Here is an 18,551-nt window from a genome sequence, read left to right as displayed (position 1 = left end):
TGGATTTGTTGCCGTTTTCCCCACAAATATGCTCAAATTTTCTTCTCCGCCGTTCTAACGTGATATTGTGAAATTTCTAAGCGCTTTTTGTAGAACACATTTTTAATTATATAGTAAATTATTTAATACACATGTGTATATAGTTTAGTGTGTGGCAAATCAACCATCGCTTTACGGAGTAATAACCCGAGTTAATTACCTTGAAACCAGCGCGCGACTTGTAAGAAATGTTCATACATACAGTAGTCTCTACACACATCTAATACTTACATATGTATGTATGTATGTATATACACATGTAATACATACATATATACATATATAGCCGTTTACATTTTTTGCGATTACTTGATTACTTTTTTGGTACATTCATGGTCACAGCAAACTAGTGATTCGAAATCAAATCAGTGACTTATTTGTAATAAATATATATACTTATATGAATGTATGTATGTAGGAAGGCGCACAGTTGTAAGTGATAACGTATTTGGGTGTAAATATGATCTCTGATCGGATCAAGTATGACCAATACAATTTTCAACATATTTCTTATAAAATTCGGTTGGGGTCACCTTCAATTTTTTTTACGTTTCGGCCCCTTGCAATAAAGTCAAGCATCTCTTTTGCAACCTCCTAGTCTAAAATATATACAATTTTTTTGGATAAAGTCCAAAATTCGAAGTCTAATATTTATGATTGTTTTTATCTGTGTCACCCTGTGTTTGACTGATGCAGTAAACATGAATTAACACTAAAGTAATTAAAGTTTTACCGTACGGAGAGGAGAGGTACAATTTCCATTTCTAAATAAACTGAAAGCACAGCAATTTTCTTCATTAACTTCAAAGAAAACATGCTGATTCTTAAAATAAAATCTGAAAAATATCACATCATTTATGTATATCGATCATATTATCACATTACAAAATATCAATAGCATGAGTAAGCTCCATTAGGTATCACTCAATTCCTGACCTAACTTTACATTTACAAAATACAAAAATATTATATAAGTCTTTAATAAGTCAACGCTACAACAAATTCTTCAGATCGGACCTCAATAGTATATAGCTGCCATACAAACTAACCGATTAAAATCAAAATAAAGACCTTTTTATACTCTTTTATGCTAAAATATGCACCTGTGAAGGGTATTATATCTTAGGTTGGAATGAAGTTAACGTTTTTTGAAGTTTTATTGACAAAAAGTCACTGAAAATTTGCATTTTTTCCATAAAATATGGTTACACCCTAATACTCAAAACAGATACGCATTTATGTATGTATTATCCATATATTTCATGCGAGATAATAACAAACCCATAATTGGAGGAAATTGTCTGCCAACGATATTTGCGGTCTAATGTGTTCAAAAAGCAGGCGATACGTTGACGCACTGACCATTTGCTGTTGATCAACAAAGCGAAAATTAATACACAGAAATTACAACAAAAATTGCTACTCAACATACATAAATAACAACAGAAAAGTCGTTCATTTAAAAATAATATGTGACACGAATATTTGAAACGCAGCAAAGACGAAATAAGGCGGTCGGCATGTCGCAGCTACGACAGGAGGTAGCCGCGCACCCATTAAAAATTGTAAAATTTCGGCTGCCAAGTGGGGGTGTGGAGGCGCTTGTTGATGTCTGTCGACTAAAGATCGGTTGGCAGCGTACGATATTGACAAAGAGTGCGTTTTATTTTCGGTTTATCTTATTTTAACGCGTAATTTGGGTCAAAGAACTGAAAGTCGTCGCAAGCCGTCGTATGCACCGTACCCATACGAGATGTGCCCAAACTGTTCTATCGTTAACAAAATTGCTACCGCAAAAAGTGAATAAAAACGAACATTAAATAAAATATAAATAAAAACCAAAACAAAAATAAAGGCAAAAACAAAAACAAAGGAGAAGGCAAAGGCAAAATGCGACAGCGGCGAGCCGGTGTGATGACAAGCAACATGTGACTCCACCGCTTGGCTGCGACGGACTCAAGTGGGGGCCAATAATTGTTTTACAATATGAAAACGAAAATACTGGTACTGCATATGTGCATACATACAAACATATGTACATATGTGTGTCTATATACATACAAAGTGAATTGCTTGTATGGTAGTGCGAGTGGGTGTGTTTGCAATGACACTGCGGAGAAGCTGGCCATACAAATTAAAACGTATATAAATATGTAGCATATATAGTATATAATATATAGTATATGAATATCGAGTGTGCACATTTAGTTGCAGATGAATGTGTGTCTATCTAGATTTGAAAGCTGTCCGTCTGCCCAGTGTACTTGCATGTGACTTGTTGGTTGTTGGCTTGAATTTTGTGCGTTCATATTAGTATAAGTAGCTACCGTTAGAGACATACTCGCACATATTTTGGTTTACACCGGCATTTTCAATAAATAATATGTATAATAAAGAAAATATATCTAAAATGAGTTATTCACATCTACTATTGCATAGTTTTCACACATACATATTTATGTCCATATTTTCATTCATTTGTAGAAAGAGTTCCTTCAAAAAAGTAAGTAGTTATTTGACTGGTTTTAGATTAGCATCCCCCGATTTCGGCTTTAAAATGGATACATATGTATGTATAAATGAGGAGGTCCTCCAGATTAAGAGAATATACTATAATATATATACATACGTACTATATATAGTTGCCGCTGACTTACGATTTTGGAGATATTTGTATTTAAAGTTAAACGCATAAAGCAGTTCTACGTAAAAGAACAGAAAAAACCTCGGTGTTGGTCCTGCGCCAGCGCAAATGGAAGCTCTACGTAAAAGAACCGAATACAAACCGATTGGGACTGGAAGGCCGCCAACGCAAAAAGAAGTTATACGCGAAAGATCCGAATATGGCCCGGTGTTGGACCGACCAAGGTTATTTTTTGAAAAAAAATTTTACGCAAAAAACTGAAAACATCCCGGTTTTGGTAAAAAGGGGGTAATTTTTTGAAAAGAAACGCCCCGGTCATGTGCCGACTAGGGTTATTTTTTGAAAACAAATTCTACGAAAAAACTGAATACATCCCATCCCGGTTTTGGTAAAAGGTGGGTTATTTTTTGAAAAGAAACGCCCCGGTCATGTGCCGACTAGGGTTATTTTTTGAAAACAAATTCTACGCAAAAAACTGAATACATCCCATCCCGGTTTTGGTAAAAGGTGGGTTATTTTTTGAAAAGAAACGCCCCGGGAATGTGTCGTCTAGGGTTATTTTTTGAAAACAAATTCTACGCAAAAAAATGAATACATACATCCCGGTTTTGGTTCAAGCTGGGTTATTTTTGGAAAATAAGTTCTACGCAAAAGAACTGAAAACACCTCGGTGTTGGTCCGACTAGAGTTATGTTTTTGATGCTCTACGCGAAAGAACCGAATACACCCCGGTTTGGACCGGAGAGTGTTATTTTTGTGAAAGGTGGCCGACGGCCGCCAACGCAAAAGAAAGTTCTATGCGAAAGATCCGAATATAGCCCGATGTTGGACCGACCAAGGTTATTTTTTGAAAAGAAACCCCCGGTCATGTGCCGACTAGGGTTATTTTTTGAAAACAAATTCTACGCAAAAAACTGAATACATCCCGGTTTTGGTAAAAAGTGGGTAATTTTTTGAAAAGAAACGCCCCGGTCATGTGCCGACTAGGGTTATTTTTTGAAAACAAATTCTACGCAAAAAACTGAATACATCCCGGTTTTGGTAAAAGGTGGGTTATTTTTTTGAAAAGAAACGCCCCGGTCATGTGCCGACTAGGGTTATTTTTTGAAAACAAATTCTACGCAAAAAACTGAATACATCCCGGTTTTGGTAAAAGGTGGGTTATTTTTTGAAAAGAAACGCCCCGGTCCTGTGCCGACTAGGGTTATTTTTTGAAAACAAATTCTACGCAAAAAACTGAATACATACCATCCCGGTTTTGGTAAAAGGTGGGTTATTTTTTGAAAAGAAACGCCCCGGGAATGTGTCGTCTAGGGTTATTTTTTGAAAACAAATTCTACGCAAAAAACTGAATACATACCATCCCGGTTTTGGTTCAAGCTGGGTTATTTTTGGAAAATAAGTTCTACGCAAAAGAACTGAAAACACCTCGGTGTTGTTCCGACTAGAGTTATGTTTTGATGCTCTACGCGAAAGAACCGAATACACCCCGGTTTGGACCGGACAGTGTTATTTTTGTGAAAGGCGGCCGACGACCGCAAAATCAAAAGAGAGTTCTACGCGAAAGATCCGAATATAGCCTGATGTTGGACCGACCAAGGTTATTTTTTGAAAAGAAACCCCCGGTCATGTGCCGAATAGGGGTATTTTTTGAAAACAAATTTTACATACATCCCGGTTTTGGTTCAAGCTGGGTTATTTTTGGAAAATAAGTTCTACGCAAAAGAACTGAAAACACCTCGGTGTTGGTCCGACTAGAGTTATGTTTTTGATGCTCTACGCGAAGGAACCGAATACACCCCGGTTTGGACCGGAGAGTGTTATTTTTGTGAAAGGTGGCCGACGGCCGCCAACGCAAAAGAAAGTTCTATGCGAAAGATCCGAATATAGCCCGATGTTGGAGCGACCAAGGTTATTTTTTGAAAAGAAACCCCCGGTCATGTGCCGAATAGGGTTATTTTTTGAAAACAAATTCTACGCAAAAAACTGAATACATCCCGGTTTTGGTAAAAGCTGGGCTATTTTTTGAAAACAAATTCTACGCAAAAAACTGAATACATCCCGGTTTTGGTAAAAGGTGGGTTATTTTTTGAAAAGAAACGCCCCGGTCATGTGCCGACTAGGGTTATTTTTTGAAAACAAATTCTACGCAAAAAACTGAATACATCCCGGTTTTGGTAAAAGGTGGGTTATTTTTTGAAAAGAAACGCCCCGGTCATGTGCCGACTAGGGTTATTTTTTGAAAACAAATTCTACGCAAAAAACTGAATACATCCCGGTTTTGGTAAAAGGTGGGTTATTTTGTGAAAAGAAACGCCCCGGTCATGTGTCGACTAGGGTTATTTTTTTGAAAACAAATTCTACGCAAAAAACTGAATACATCCCGGTTTTGGTTAAAGGTGGGTTATTTTTTGAAAAGAAACACCCCGGTCATGTGCCGACAAGGGTTACTTTTTGAAAACAAATTCTACGCAAAAAACTGAATACATCCTGGTTTTGGTAAAAGGTGGGTTATTTTTTTGAAAAGAAACGCCCCGGTCATGTGCCGACTAGGGTTATTTTTTTGAAAACAAATTCTACGCAAAAAACTGAATACATCCCGGTTTTGGTTAAAGCTGGGTTATTTTTTGAAAATAAGTTCTACGTAAAAGAACTGAAAACACCTCGTTGCCGAAAGCCGCAAACGCCAAAGCAGACTCTACGTGAAAAAACCGAATACAAGCCGGTTTGGACCGGGCAATGTTATTTTTGTGAAATGTGGCCGAAGGCACGGTGTTGGACCGAACAAGGTTATTTTTGGAAAACAAATTCTACGCAAAAAACTGAAAACAAGAAGAACTGAAAACTGAAAAAAAGAAGTTCTACGGGAAAGAACTGAAAATGCCTTGGAGAAGAGCCGACCAGTGTTATTTTTTGAAAACAAATACTTCGCAAAAAAACTAAAGCACCTCGGTGTTGGTTCGTCCAAAGTATGGAAACTATACGCGAAAGAACCGTATACACGACGGTTTGGACCGGGAAGGGTTATTTTTGCAAACGGTAGTCAAAGGCCGCCTGCGCAAAAGCAGTTCTATGCAAAAGAACTGAAAACACCTTTGTGTTGCTTCGTTCAGAGTAATTTTTTAAAGCGCTGCCGAAGGCCGTTAACACGAAAATGAGCTCTACGCAAAAGATCCGATTACACCTCGGTTTTGGTCCGCCCAGGGTTATTTTTTTGAAACGCGACCGCCAACGCCAGTCTTGGTCGATGTGAAAGCTGAAAATGTAAGTGTAAACTTCATTATAAATCACTTTAAATATATCAATTTTTAACTTTAAATACAAATATCTCCATAACCGGAAGTCAGCGGCAACTATATACATATACATATATGTATGTACATATATTCTTTCGTAAAGCATTTTAATACTGAAATCGGCTAATGCTTTTCTAAAATGTACCCTGTGGTTTTCTTTTCAAAATATTATCATATTCATACTATGTACAAATGTATATGCTATGTACTCGTACATATGTATGTATGTATGTATGAACTTTTACTTTGCGACGTGCCTCTTGAAAATAAATATATTGTATGTATGTATGTGTATATGAGCATTTCGCATATTTATATCAATTTACTGTCGTCTGACACATTTCGATGCCGACAGCGCGATTACTTACATTAATTTATATACATATAGACGTTCATTTATATACATATACGTACTTGTATTCATATATTTGTTGTGGCTATAGTTAAAATTTCCAGCCAAAAGAAACAACGACTTAAATAGGTTAAATGTTTGGAACTTTTTCTCTTAAATATCTTAAACTCAAACAATACATCAAAGCTGCGATATATTAAATAAAAGAGTGTGACTTTATACAATGTTCATATTTATAATATAATATACTGTGAATTATTAAAAAACCAAAAGGAATAACAAGAAAACTATTAACTTCAGCTGATCGAAACTATAACGCCCTTCACAAGTGCATTCCCTATAACACAAAAGAGTATAAAGAGATCTTTATGTGGGTTTTGGTCTGCCAGTTTGTATGGCGACAGCTATATGCTATAGTGGTCCGATCTAAAACAATATGTTCCAAGATTGTAACGTTGCCTTGAGCAATAATCCATGCCACATTTCATAAAGACACCTTGTCGAATACAAAAGTTTTCCTTACGAAAATTTGTTCGGAGACTAAAACGTTGCTTTACCCGTACCAAATTTCATCGTTCTCTTTATATGGTAGCTATATGTGGCAGTGCCATATTCCTACTGCGGGAAAAAAACATTTTCTTGGAAAGTAAATTACGTGTGCATAATATCTGATCGCTATTTCAAGAACTGAAGAACTAGTTCGCGTAGAGGGTTACGGTTATAGGGTTTCCGACGTTTCTGGGTATTACAAACTTCGTTTGCAAACTGTCCAATGATTTAGGTCGATTACATAATAATAAAAAGTTTTGTATATGAGATCTGAGAATAGAGAGACTGTAAGTTGGATTAGATTGAGATGGATTTTCTATGTTAAGACCTCACGAATTATGTTAAAAATGCATATAGGCATACAGTGGTTGCTATGGTCTTCTCTTGCCGTCACAAAAAGGCAAACAGATCACATGAGGAAACTCTTTTTAACTGAAATACGCTTGGATATACTCGTATGCCGAAGAACGTACATATGAACTTACTGAGAATAAGTCTTTCCCAAATATTTTTGAATAATAGGCCGAGTTGATAGTTCTTGATTGGTTTAAGAAAGTACTCGGTTACTTAGAATCGTGTGAATATATCGAACCTAGGTTCTACATTGTGCTAGTATCTCTCCCCGAAGCACTACTCTACGACGAGTTAAAACAAATGATATTTTTAAAGATTATGAAAACTAAGTGTTTTGTTTTGATTTATTGACAATACTTTACACTTTTATAAAATATGTAATTAATTATTATTAATATTATAATATTGATAAAATTCAAGGTCATAATTCAGTACGAAGAAATGCCTTTCAATTATATATAACGGGTGATTTTTTTGAGGTTAGGATTTTCATGCATTAGTATTTGACAGATCACGTGGGATTTCAGACATGGTGTCAAAGAGAAAGATGCTCAGTATGCTTTGACATTTCATCATGAATAGACTTACTAACGAGCAACGCTTGCAAATCATTGAATTTTATTACCAAAATCAGTGTTCGGTTTTTTTTTTTTTTCGGACAAATTTTGTTCAGCGATGAGCCTCATTTCTGGTTGAATGGCTACGTAAATAAGCAAAATTGCCGCATTTGGGGTGAAGAGCAACCAGAAGCCGTTCAAGAACTGCCCATGCATCCCGAAAAATGCACTGTTTGGTGTGGTTTGTACGCTGGTGGAATCATTGGACCGTATTTTTTCAAAGATGCTGTTGGACGCAACGTTACGGTGAATGGCGATCGCTATCGTTCGATGCTAACAAACTTTTTGTTGCCAAAAATGGAAGAACTGAACTTGGTTGACATGTGGTTTCAACAAGATGGCGCTACATGCCACACAGCTCGCGATTCTATGGCCATTTTGAGGGAAACTTCGGACAACAATTCATCTCAAGAAATGGACCCGTAAGTTGGCCACCAAGATCATGCGATTTAACGCCTTTAGACTATTTTTTGTGGGGCTACGTCAAGTCTAAAGTCTACAGAAATAAGCCAGCAACTATTCCAGCTTTGGAAGACAACATTTCCGAAGAAATTCGAGCTATTCCGGCCGAAATGCTCGAAAAAGTTGCCCAAAATTGGACTTTCCGAATGGACCACCTAAGACGCAGCCGCGGTCAACATTTAAATGAAATTATCTTCAAAAAGTAAATGTCATGAACCAATCTAACGTTTCAAATAAAGAACCGATGAGATTTTGCAAATTTTATGCGTTTTTTTTTTTTAAAAAAAGTTATCAAGCTCTTAAAAAATCACCCTTTACTTAATATAAAAAAAAGTACTTGAACTTGGTATATACTATTTTCAGTCGACTTTCGCTGCTAACGGCTAGTGTTCCACAAAATAGATTTTAATTTATACGCAATGAATTAAGTATTTATTAAATTGACGTTATAAAACGTAATTCTATTGCGTACATACAGTTTTAGGCGGCTTATTGGAAACGTGACTAAATATTGTACGGATTAAAAATAAGGGCGGTATATGTAGGGTGAAGAGGGGTGGATACAGTTACATATGTATGTATTAAGCACAGCTGCTATGAAGTATATACAACGATTTTTTCGTATTTTTTCGGAAAATCGACAATTCAATATTTTTCCGAACCACCCGTTTAGGTTAGTGTTCGAAAATATGTATTTATGTATTTTTTTTTATATACTCCACCTTCTACCTACACTGACAACGGCATTGTGATGAAAGTCACTGATTATTTGTAAAATGTGTGTGCACTCTCACATATTTAATATAATTCTCACACCTCTCTAGAAATAGTTTGCCGTTGCTACTTATTACACAGCTAACCAGAAAAATATGGAGAAAATCATTACAATGTGTCTGCCTTATATTTAGCCCGACACATGCACTGTATAAATTTGTTTTTCCTTGTGTATGTATGTGTGTGTATTTGTGTGGCACCGAAATTTAATTGCCGCAAACAGTCAATTTGCAGTTAATTATGCAAGCGCGGTGTTTTATCGCTCATCCTCACACAACAAACATATTTATCACTTGACTTGTCTATGACTATATGCATGCATGCATGCGTGTATGTGTGTGGGTGTGTATGACTAAACACATGCTCATCACCTTTCTAAGATGCAATGAGGTGTAGCGCGACGACGATTCACCTAATTACTAGCAGCACAACAGATGTTATTGGCTCCTGCTCAATTGCAATGATTTCGCACGGTGCCAAGAAAATCAGCTACGAAAGTCAAATTTGTTGAGGTTAGAATTACATAAATGATTGCATTTATATACCCTTCCCATATATGTATGTAGTATATTTTGTTAGGTAAGTTACATACATATGTATGTAACATAGCAAAATTGTATTTACCTTAATATTACGTAAACAGAGCGAACACACGTCATTTGGATATTTTTAAAAAATTCCTAACGAATTTGTGTGCTCGCCAATTTGAGTTCATTTAGCCGACGCTATCTTCAATGAAATTTCCAAATACACAGAAAGCTATGTATCATACATAGTATATATTATATTGTAAATAGTATATAGTATATGTGTTGTATAAAAACTATTTACTTTAGTTGTAAAATAAAAATGCCAAGTAAATATTCGATAATGCGCTGTCAACTTTTTTTTTGCCATGACGTATCGTTCAATGATAAACAAACGGTAAACAATGACAGTTTTCCTATTTTACAACCTCTAATAAAAACAAGAAAACACGATAATTTCGGTTACATCGAAGCTATATAATTGCATTTTTATAGCATGAAAGGGTATAAAGAGATGTTTAACTTGATTTAGATCTATCAATTTGTATGGGCTAATGTGATCCGATCTAAACAAATTATTCGGGGATTGGAGCGTTGGATAAAGTTAAGATCCATGTCAAAATTCGTAAAAATATTTTGTCAAATAAATAGTTTCCCATACAAGAGCTTGATTTTTCTAGTTTGATTTGTATGATGGCTATATGTTATATAGTGCTCCGGCCCGAACGATTTCTTGGACGATTGTAGCATTGGATAGGATTAAGATCTATGCCAAAACTCGTGAAGCTTTCTCGTCAACTTGAATAGTTTAGTTTGTATGACAGCTATATTCCACAGTTTTCCTATATCAACGTTTCCGACAATTGAGCAGCTTTTTGAGTAGAAAAGAACGTGCGCAAAAGTTCACATCGATATACTTATGTACATACATGTGTATGTACATACATACGTTCGAATTTTCCATATGGTTGCTACAAACTTCAAGTTAAACTTAATATAACTTAATAATACCCTGTTCAGGGTATAAATATGATATAAGTATGTTTTGTCTCTTATCAGATTAGAAGAAATGCTGACAAGAAGGCTCTAGAACACAGTTATTTAATTATTTTATTTTATTTCTTCTTGGGAGCTTTATGTTTATTTTTTAAAGTCACTTCCAATCTACTTAGATCTCTCCAATCTGATATGTTTACTTTTTTGTTTTTTTTTTCACTGATGTTCTGAAATATTTTTGGGTAAAATTTCCTGAAATTTTCGTAATATTTATTACGTTTGATTTTCTAAATTCGCAAAAATCAACCGAGTTTCCTTAAGTGGTTGTAATGGCCTAACGGGTTTCAAAAAATCGAATTTTTTATTGTCTTACAACACCTCTAGAATATTGTCCTAAATTTTCAAGTGTAGTAATAGTTTCGCAGATACAGCCTTGAGAAATTGTGCGCTCGAGTCTACCTTCGCTAAGTATGCGTTTTTCTGGAAACTTGGTTTTTGAAGTCGGTTGGCGTTTAACACGTTTAAATATCAGGTAGCTGGTCGTTATGGTCGCGGCCGCTCACAATCAAATCGGAAGGCGGAGACTTACAAGTGTATATCTCCGTCAATTTTGCTTTAATTGCTCTCAAATTTTCACAGAATAATTATATGATATTGTAAATTAATATAAAATAAAAAAATGAAAAAAAAAAAAAATACCTTACTACCCCCTTAACCGATCTTCATGAGATTTTACACAGGTCTTTGAAATAAAATTCTTAAAGACTTGGACGAAGATTTTTTTTTTCGACTCAAACTCTTGATGATATTGATATAATCATGTAAGGCGTTATCCTGCCAAATTGGGCGCATCTTTTTCCCAAGGTGTCACCGGAAATGGCGTTTAAAATATTTTTTTTTCCCCCAAAAAATTCAGAATTTCGTTGTTAATGGTGTACATATGTTTGTAACAATAAAAAATTCTACTTAATAAAATATATCATTTTTTATATGAGAAAATTGTTGTAAAAGGGTGCTTTTTACCCGAGGAAACCCCTTAACCCCTTAAAGAGCATTTTTTACCTAAGCGAGTGTTCTTTTGGCTCTCACTTACAAGAGTACGGAACATATACAAATTTAAGCACTAATTTATTTACATAATTTTTGAATTTTTCTCAGGCATTGCAAAAGCCATGTAATACATACAGTCAGCTTGCATACCTGTGAATATACAATCATATACATATACAATATATTTTTTTTTTCTCTCGCAAATGAGTTGCTGTAAAGAAAGCACAACAAATATACCATGTATATATTTATTTTTCTTATCTCTCTATTTACATTCGCTGCTAGAAAAGCAAATAAATATTTCTGTCAAATGAATATAAATACATAATTAGCATACATACATATTGTATCACATTTTGACTCAGCCACTTACAGTGATGTAAAGTTTATTGGCAGCGTTGCGGTAAATACAAATGGCGTGACATTCGCATTTTTCGCTGAGCTACTCTCTCTCTCTCTTTCGCTCTCTCTCTCTCTCGCACACACACAAAATGTATGTATATCAAACGTTTTCAAGTTGAATTTTATAAAAAGTGTATAAATAGTACATACTTATTAAGATTTTTATTGCTTTGAGTATGGCAATTTATTACATTTATACCAATTGCTTGTTCGTTTCGCCACTTTTCAAGTTTTGGCGAAACTAACTTGTAATCTAATACGTTCAAATATCTTCAAAACTAAAGCGATAGCAATTACTAAACCTTTCGCATCTTTTAAATTACTTTTTTCTTCTAACTAGCTAATGGGACATGTGGAATCAAAGCTTATAGTATATACAAGTATCTCATGTTATGGCTAGAACTTTTTTATTACATAAAATATATTCTCACCTAACGCAATTATTCTTTCAACGAGCTTGTTTACATTTCCAATTCACTGCACAGCACTGTATTTTTGTTCAAATGCAAATATGCTTGATAAGCACTTCTTGCTCTTATCGCATATTGAAATTGAAGCGGAACACCTCATGAGTATTTACATATACATACATACACAACCATCCATACATACATACATACATATGTACCTTAATAGTATAATAACAAAGCATATTTACATACATACACACATACTTAACTGCAACTATGTAGTTACTTTTACTTATTGCTGATAACAACGCCTATAACTGCGTAAGCGATTTCTACGCTAGTAATGAAGATGATAACAACGGAAACGTGCCTCTTATTGCGAAATACGTAGGCCCCTTCTTTTTTATGAGCAAAAAACGAAAATAAATTAGCTAAGCTACTAGTTTTTAATAGAAATTATGTGGGTCAGATTCATAGATACAAAGTTGCCAAGTCTTTAGATGGTTTTTCAGGATCTCACTCACTTTGAGGAGAGCACTTAATTGAAATATTTTATTTAGACATTAATAATAAAAAGTCTGCACTTAGATAAGTGCTTTCACTTGCTATAAACTCTTGACTTTGTTATCGTTATCATTGAACTAACACACATAGACACCTTTCAATAAACAATAAGCTCGAAAATAAATTATAGTTTATCAATGTTTTTTGTTAAATACAAATAACGTCATAAAATGTATGATTATTATTAATAATAATATCTATGTTTGTACCAGAAAGTATGAAGGTCGTAATTTTTAAAAATATACATGTATGTATATTCTTGTGTATATATGTATGTACATACATACATTTTACTGGCAGAAATGACGAATTGTTGCCATACAAATGCGAAAAGACTCACGCCTACATAATAATTTTATGTGTTTAATACTATATCATTCCGTTATTTACAACTTACGCTGACATATTTTAAGAAATTATAATTATAATAAAAAGGTGAATGTCTATTTTATGTGCTGAAACTGACATATCATCTGATCAAAATTGACTCGGACTGCATGCAAAATACATTTTCACGTATTTTATTACAAAACTTTATTTCGCCTACACTTATGATGAACCTCGATTGGGATGGTTATGAAAGTCTTTAAGGATTTTTTTTTCGGTTTCGGGACCTTTTTTTCATAGTTTGTTGGACGATTTTGACGGTATGTTCATAAACCCACGTCTTACCACCAGTAATGATCCGTGCGATGAATATAGGCTTCTCTACGTTGTCAAACATCTCTCTTTCGACGTTATTTTTGGGAAAGATAGAAGATTCAGGTCTTTTGATACGAGTGTAGTATTGACACGCTTCATACCCAAAACATTCATAATAGATGTTGAGATCCTTTGATCCTCTGATGGAATGATCTGATGCTAACACGATGATTTTCAAGCACTGTTTCTTTAGTTTTTTCGTAGTTGCCGTCATTAAGTGGACGACTCGTTTTCCAATGACTTCGCAACTTTTACTGAGTGCTTTGCACCACTCAAATACTTACATATGTATGTTTGTGACAAAGAAGACTTCCTTCAGGAGTTACATGGTTTTACGGGTTTCAAAAATCAAATTTTTTTATTACCTTATTAAATTCTAAAACACCTCTAGAATATAGTCCTAAATTTTCAAGTTGATCCGAATAATAGTTTTAACGTCTTGAGAACTTGTCTACTCGAGAATAGCTAGGCTAAGTGCGCCGTCTTTAAACGCGTTTTTCTCGAAACAGTGTTTTTGAAATCGGTTGGCAAGTTTTTCGAGACTTACTCAACCGATCTTCATGAAATTTTTTACAGGTCTTAAAGACTTGGGCCAAGGATTTTTTTCAATTACAACTATTTTGAATAAAAAATGTCGTGAAATTTTCATTTTTTTCGTAAAAATTTCTGCCAAAAATATAGTTTTCAGTTTTTTTCTTCATCCAAGTTCTAAGTTACGGTTTTTTTCCGTGAGGTCACGGGAAATGGCATCGCAATGACTAAGTTTAAAATATTTTTCTCCGAAATTTTCAGAATTTTTTTGTCAATAGTGTATATTTTTATCAATAAAAAACTCTAAAAAAATATTTAATTTTTTATGTGAAAAAAAAAATTTGAAAAAGGATGTTTTTTACTCGAGGAAACCCATGTAACCCCTTAAGCTCTTTTACAATATTTTCATCCATTGAAGCACACAAAATTTCAAGCAAACTCGTTGTTTAATTTGTTTTCTTGATAAAAACCCCAGCTGAACAGCAACCATCAAAGAAAAATTGCACCAATTTTCTCTTCAATTCCATTTTTTTGTCACCTATAAAACCAAAAAAATATTTCACTACTAATTATTTACCAAACGCGTTCAAAACGCTTCCTCTTTTTATATTTTCCATACCAATGAACATTTGCGTATGTTCCCATGTAAAGTTAGGTGGGCATCATATTATTTACCACAAAAGCAAGTATTCTCACAATAGACCATTTATTGTGCAATATATAGTGTTTTTGCAGATATGTACATATTGATATATAATAATACCTACGTACAAGTACATACTTATCGCTTACATTAATTACTATAAACTCTCGCAAATGAATCGCTAACCTGTGAGGCTTACTGAGCAAAGCGCACATTCTTCACAATTAAAAAAACGTGACTCTATTCAATTCCACATTGATGAAACACGAATAAGAATAAATAAAATGTTGTTTTCCCATTCCGCATGCTTTTTATCTTGCCAAAGGTGAGCATGTGTGCACAGTAGGCGTTGAAACTGCACACAGTAACGAACGTGAAGCTGAGATAATTGGGGTTTCCAGAGTTCTAAAGTACTGAAATAGTGCCTTTAGGGATTTTTGCTTTTGAACTAAAGAAGAGTTTGCTATTTCATTAATATTATATAGTAAATTGTTAACTTAAATATGATTCGCAATTCAATTAACAATATTGTTTGAATTTTAAGCTTAAATAGACGTGTAGTTTTATGCCGTTTTGTTGCTCATTTCAGTTAATATTACACTTAATGCTTTGCTTGGCCTTTGTGTTGCAGACATAACTTAAATGCCAGTTAATCAATTACCTGTTTAAATTACTTAATTAGCGCATAAATTACGTTAACAACTAGCGTTAGTGTGTGCGCCCCTTTAATAAAACCAAGACGTCTCTGAAAGCAACTTGTGAGTTCGTAGTATTTTGTCTTTTTTTTTCTAGGCAAAAAACTACTTGCCATTTGTGTTTTCAATACATTTATAAGTATGTATATGGAAAATACTATACTTTTGTTCATAGAATCTATATAAGTACTGCCTTTGTATGCAAACACAATTTTTTCATTTCTTTTTTTGCTTTTAAATTTAGTCTTTTTGCACTGCTAATGCTTGTCTATTATTTTATTTCATTTTTTTTGCTAATTTCATTAAAATTCCAGTTAGCCAGTGTTAATAGTAACAAATTTCGAGTTCATCATTCTTAGCGACCTTCAACTCGCTATTTGGACTTTGTTTATAGCATAATTCCGTTTTAACGGTATTTTTTCTATTATAGTAAACATTTATAAGTTTATTTTGTTATTTGTTTTTTTTTTATTTTTATTGTTTTTTTTTGTGCGTAGTACTCCAAATGTGTATTTACATACATTGTATATAGGGTGCTAAAGTTAAAGAATTTTATTTGGAATAAAATTGAATAAAATTTTGGCTTTGGCGGTTATTTACATTGTGAAGGAAAAGAACTCGGAAATTGTGAATAAAACGCAAATTTTTTAATTATTCCATCAATATTTATTTTCTTGCCTTCAAAGTAATCTCCACCAGATGTAATACACTTATGCCAACGATTTTCCAGCCCTCGATAAGCACTTTTTGGGATGGCTCTCAGATCCTTCAGCGAATTTTGTTTTATCTCATCGATCGACTGAAAACGGGTTCCACGGAGTAATAATTTCAGTTTGTGGAACAAGAAAAAGTGACACTGAGCCACTGAAAAATACACTGGTGAATACGGTGGTTGATCGGTAGTATGAATTGCATGTTTGGCTTTTAATTCGGTTACAATCGTGGCTCTATGCGATGGTGTATTTCATCATGTAAAATACATAAATTGTTCTTCACCAATTCCGGCCGTTTTCGACGTATGTTCTCACGCAAACGCCTTATATGCTAAATAGAACTCCTTATTGACCGTCTGTCCCTCCGGAACAAATTCATGATGCACAAAACGACGAATATCGAAAAAACAATGAGCATGACCGGAAGTTTTGAGCGGATTTGGCGTGGGTTTTTTGGTTTCGGCTCGTTTTTTCCCTCCATTCCGTTGATAGTTGACTTGTTCGCATGTCAAACTCATAAACCCATGTCTCCTCGGCAGTTATAATGCTCTCCATGAATGTGGGATCGGTTTCGGACGATGAAGCATGTCCAAAGAGATCTATTTACGGTACTTTTTTTTGAAAAAAAAAAAATTCATTCGGGTAGTATAATTTATCGGGACGGGTTGAGCAAAAATGTGTTTCATACCCAAAATATCCATCAAAATAATTCGAACGGACTAACAAGAGATGTCGAGCTCTTTTGCCATCTCTCTAAGACTAACATAACGATTTTCAAGCACCCCGTTCTTCACTTTTTTAATATATTCATCGGTTGGAAAGGTCGATGGTCGTCCGGAACGAGACATGTTTTCAACCATCTCTCGACCGTATTTGAAGGCTTTATATCATTATTCGTAGGATTGTGCTTTTGATAAAACTGGGCTTTGAAGTGACTATCATTGAAGAACCCTTGCATATTAAGCCCTAAAGGAATGAAGAAATAATTTATTATTTACTATTAGTAATTAAGTATGTATATTAAAAAAGCATCTCACGCCAACTAACATTGACCAGTGACAGCCGCGCGTACATCTTCGCCTCTTCTGCTGTTCGTTCGCTCTAGGCGCTGATGAGTAACGCTGCAAACAGCTGGTTTTGTTTTTAAATAGTATAACCTGTACATCTAAGCTTCCTGCTAATACAAATACAAAACCGACTTAGATTAGAACTAACTATATATAGTACATACATACATTCTATATATATTTGTAGATTATGGTAAATTGCTAAATATTTAACTACGGATTTGTTTTTACCACTTTTTATCTTAAGCAAAATTAAAAGCTCAAATAAAAACAAGAATAACTTGTTTACAATAAGTTTTAAATTGACCTAAGTTGAGTTTTGTTTGATTTTTGTCAGTCAGTCGTTCGCTGGCAGTCGTAATTTTTGGTACTTTTGCTCAACGAGAATACCCGCCGTTGTAATTTTTGTAAAAAAAAGCTATAAAACTTGTGAATAAATAATAAGTACCTACACACATAGAAGTAACTCGTATATAGTACGTTGTAGTATAGCGTAATTATAATACTTTTTGTTTCATTATTGTTTTCTTTCGCCTTTTTATCGTGTTGCGCATCCGGTGGCCAGTGTAAATGCGCATGTACCGTCATCGCAGCTAGTGAGTGGCTAAAGCGTGTAAATGAGAATCGAATGTGCATTGTAATTGACTTACAAGCGTGTAAATAAAATGCTAAGATCATACAAATGAAACTAAAATTCGAAAATGCATTTGTAGCAGCTGTGCGGTCAGCTGACTTGCAACGATGACAGTCAGCGCGTTTAGAATAAAAGTAACTGTTCATTCAACGTTTTGAAAACAGCTGTTATTTCTAATCGTGACTCCAAATAAATGCGTAAAACTTGCGGTCATAGTAATGATTTTTGAATAAATTTAAAAAGTTGTTCCGTGCAAGTGTGAGACTTTATTGAATGCGTATTTAAACCTGTTCGCACGCGGTTGGTTCCAAAGAAAATATACAAAATTTGATGCGTGTGTGTTTGTATGTATGTACATACATGCTAGGCTTGAAATGTTTGATGTGAACTAGACTTTTGAATAATGCGTTAAAAATTGTTGAAAATTTAAGCTGTAAAAAAATGTATATTAATTTTTGAGATCTTTGTAAAATATTATAAATTTTTTGAAAGCATAATTGACTGTTTTTTTTTTAGTTTGCCATTTTTTT

General features: G+C 34.3%; 1 protein-coding gene and 1 long non-coding RNA gene across 4 annotated transcripts in view; both read left to right on the top strand.

The window, feature by feature from the left end:
* The window catches only part of LOC105224347 (uncharacterized), a 29,780-nt gene that overhangs the window by 4,124 nt on the left and 7,105 nt on the right, over positions 1-18,551 (top strand). The gene's annotated exons all lie outside the window — the stretch shown is intronic.
* On the top strand, positions 678-5,486 carry LOC125778436 (uncharacterized). Of its 3 annotated transcripts, none has more exons than XR_007422697.1 (3): positions 678-4,283; positions 4,595-4,974; positions 5,299-5,486. It is a non-coding gene; the product is annotated as an uncharacterized LOC125778436 (long non-coding RNA). The 3 variants fall into 3 exon arrangements; XR_007422698.1 differs by having other exon boundaries at positions 5,190-5,306; XR_007422696.1 differs by lacking the exon at positions 5,299-5,486 and adding an exon at positions 5,083-5,205.

Source organism: Bactrocera dorsalis, chromosome 4 (assembly GCF_023373825.1).
Source record: "Bactrocera dorsalis isolate Fly_Bdor chromosome 4, ASM2337382v1, whole genome shotgun sequence".
NCBI classification, from domain to species: Eukaryota; Metazoa; Arthropoda; class Insecta; order Diptera; family Tephritidae; genus Bactrocera; species Bactrocera dorsalis.
This window is presented reverse-complemented; position numbering and strand designations above follow the sequence as displayed.